This window comes from Mus caroli, chromosome 7 (genome assembly GCF_900094665.2).
Source record: "Mus caroli chromosome 7, CAROLI_EIJ_v1.1, whole genome shotgun sequence".
Lineage (NCBI taxonomy): Eukaryota > Metazoa > Chordata > Mammalia > Rodentia > Muridae > Mus > Mus caroli.
This window is the reverse complement of record NC_034576.1, coordinates 695,442-699,321: the sequence shown is the minus strand read 5'-3', so window position 1 is coordinate 699,321 and position 3,880 is coordinate 695,442.

Below are 3,880 nucleotides of genomic sequence, written 5' to 3'. Positions count from 1 at the left end.
GAGAACAAGTCTGCTCTGAACCTCCATGAGACCTGCAAGGTGCGCACGGTGAAGGCTGGTACTCTGGAGAAGTTGGTGGAGCACCAAGTGCCTGTCTTTCAGGGCAGTGGCCTTTTCTATGTAACCTTCTTCCTGGGCTCTCTCCAGAATGTGTGTAGAGAGACTGAATGTGTGGGGCAGTCCATGTTGATTCCAGAATGGGACCTTATTTGAGTGTGATGCTTGGCAAAGATTACACTGCAAATAAACTCTTTATGTGAGGACAATTTCATAGTACACATTGCATTGGACAGGAAATTCCCTTGGTCTGTCTCACTCATGCAGTAAGTTCCAGAAATTGCCACCAGAGCGCAGTCTTAACTCCAGAGGTTCCACAGGAGAACCCAAGTGTGGGGGATACTAAAGAAACAGTAAAAAGATACAACTTCTAACAAACTGTAAAAAACAAAACAAAACAAAACAAAACAACCAAACAAACAAACAAAAATAAACCCAGACACACTAAATCTAATAGTAGAGAAAGTGGGAAATACCCTTGAACTCACTGGTGCAGGAGACATCTTTCTGAAAAGAAGACCAAAGCTCAGGTGGTAAGATCAACAATTACTAAATGGGACCTCATGAAACTGAGAAGGTGCTTCTGATTTCCATCTGCACACCCCAGAGCTGACCTGTGCCACTGTTCTCCATACCCAAATCCCACTGTGTTTTATGAAGCTAAAATCATGCTTATATCTAAACCACACAAAGACTCAACAAAGAAAGAGAATTTCAGGCCAATTTTGCATATGAATATTGAGACAAAAATACTAAATAAAGTTCTTACAAACTGAATCAAACACATTAAAGTCATCATCCAGGATGATCAAGTAGGCTTCATCGAAGGGATACAGGGATGGTTCAATATAAGGAAATCCATCAACATAATCCACTATATAAACAAACTCAAAGGAAAAAATATATATGATCATCTCATTAGATATTGAAAAGGCATTTGAAAAAATTCAACACCCATTCATGATAAAAGTCTTGAAAAGATCAGGAATCCAAGGCCCATACCTAAACATAGTAAAAGCAATATACAAATCAGTAGCCAACATCAAACTAAATGGAGTGAAACTTAAAGCAATCCCACTAAAATCAGGGACTAGACAAGGCTTCCCACTCTCTTCCTACCTATTCAATATAGTATTTGAAGTCCTAGCCAGAGCAATTAGACAACAAAAGGAGGTCAAAGGGACACAAATTGGAATGGAAGAAGTCAAAATATCACTATTTGCAGATGATATGATAGCATACTTACGTGATCCCAATAATTTCACTAGAGAACTCCTTAGCTTGATAAACTTCTTCAGCAAAGTGGCTGAATATAACATTAACTCAAGCAAATCATGGCCTTTCACTACTCAAAGGATAAACAGGCTGAGAAAGAAATTAGTGAAACTACACCTTTCACAACAGGCAAAAATAATATAAAATAACTTGGTGTGACTATAACCAAGCAAGTGAAAGATCTTTATGGCAAGAACTTCTAGTCTCTGAAGGAAGAAATGGAAGATCTCAGAAGATAAAAAGATCTCTCATACTCATGGATTGGCAGGATTAATATAGTCAAATGGCTATCTTGCTGAAAGCAATCTACAGATTCAATGCAATCCCCATACAAATTCCAACTCAATTCTTCATAGAGTTAGGAAGAGCAATTTGCAAATACATTTGTAATAACCAAAAATTCAGATTATTGAAAACTATTCTCAACAGTAAAAGAACTTCTGGGGGAATCTCCATCCCCGACCTCAAGATGTACTACAGAGCAATAGTGATAAAAACTGCATGGTATTGGTACAGAGATAGGCAGGTGGATCAATGGAATAGAATTGAAGACCCAGAATTGAACCCACACACCTATGGTCACTTGATCTTTGACAAAGGAGCTAAAACCATCCAGTGGAAAAAAGACAGCATTTTCAACAAATGGTACTTGTTCAACTGTTGGTTAGCATGTAGAAGAATGCAAATCAATCCATTCTTATCTCCTTGAACAAAGTTCAAGTCCAAGTGGATCAAGGACCTTCACATAAAATCAGATACACTGAAACTAATAGAAGAGAATGTAGACAAAACCCTTGAACACAGGGCACAGGAGAAAATTTCCTGAACAGAACACCAATGGCTTATGCTCTAAGATCAACAATCAACAAATGGGACCTTATAAAATTGCAAAGCTTCTGTAAGAAAAGGACAAAATGACAACCCACAGATTGTGAAAAGATCTTTATCAGTTCTGTATATGATAGAAGGCTAATATCCAATATATACAAAGAGCTCAAGAAGGTAGACTCCAGAGAACCAAATAACCCTATTAAAAATGAAGTATAGAGCTAAACAAAGAATTCTCAACCAAGGAATATCAAATGGCCTAGAGGCACATAAAGACATATTCAACACACTTAGTCATCAGGGAAATGCAAATCAAAACGACCCTGAGATTCCATCTCACACCAGTCAGAATGGCTAAGATCAAGAACTCAGGTGACAGCAGATGCTGGTGAGGATGTGGAGAAAGAGGAACACTTCTCCATTGTTGGTGGGATTGCAAGCTGGTACAACCATTCTGGAAATCAGTTTGGCGGTTCTTCAGAAAATTCGACAGAGTGTTACCTGAGGACCCAGCTACACCACTCCTGGGCATATACTCAGAAGATGCTCCAACATGTAATAAGGACACATGCTCCACTATGTTTATAGCAGTCTTATTTATAATAGCCAGAAGCTGAAAAGAACTCAGTTGTCCTTCAACAGAGAAATGGATACAGAAAATGTGACACATTTACACAATGGAGTACTATTCAGCAATGAAAAATAATGAGTTTATGAAATTTTAGGCAAATGGATGGATCTGGAGGGTATCATCCTGAGTGAGGTAACCCAATCACAAAAGAACTCACATAGTATGTACTCACTGTTAAGTGGATATTAGGCAAAAAGCTCAAAATACCCACGATATAACTCGCAGACCATATTATGTTCAAGAAGAAGGAAGACCAAAGTGTGGATGCTCTAGTAGAAGGTGGGAGGTACTTGGGAGGAAGAGAAGAGGGGCGAGGGTAAAAAAGGGACAGAATCAGGTATGGGAGGAGATGGAAGGGGAGATGTAAAGAGGGTCAGGAAATTGAACAGAGGGTATTTCAATGTGGGATGGGGTACTGTGGATAGCCACCAAAAAGTCAGGGAAGCAAGAGTCTCCCAGGACACAATGGAGATCACCCCAACAAAGGGTAGGGAGAACCTGTAGATATCATATCCAGAGGTTAAGCATGGCCCCTAGTGAGGGATGCCCCCCCCCACTCATCTTCAAAATTTTAACCCAAAATTTCACCTGTCTAAAGGAAATACAGGGACAAAGTGTGGAGCAGAGAGTGAAGTAAAGGCCATCCAGAGACTGCCTCACCTGCGGATCCATCCCATCTGCAGCCACTAAACCCAGACACTATTGCTGATGCCAAGATATGCTTGCTGACAGGAGCCTGATACAGCTGTCTCCTGAGAGTCTCTGCCAGAATTTTACCAATACAGGTGAGGATGCTTGCAGCCAACCGTGGGACTGAGCATGGGGACTCCAAAGGAGGAGTTAGGGCAAGGACCGAAGGAGCTGAAGAGGTTTGCAACCCCATAGGAAGAACAATCATACCAACCGAACAGATCCCCCAAAACTTTCAGGGACTAAATCACCAAGTAAAGAGTACACATGGAGGGGTCCATGGCTCCAGCTGAGTGTGTATGATGTTCTTTGCTGGCATCATTGCGAGGGCAGGCCTTTGGTCTTGTGGAGGGTCGATGCCCTAGTGTAGGCCAATGAGATGTGAGTGGGTGTTGGGTG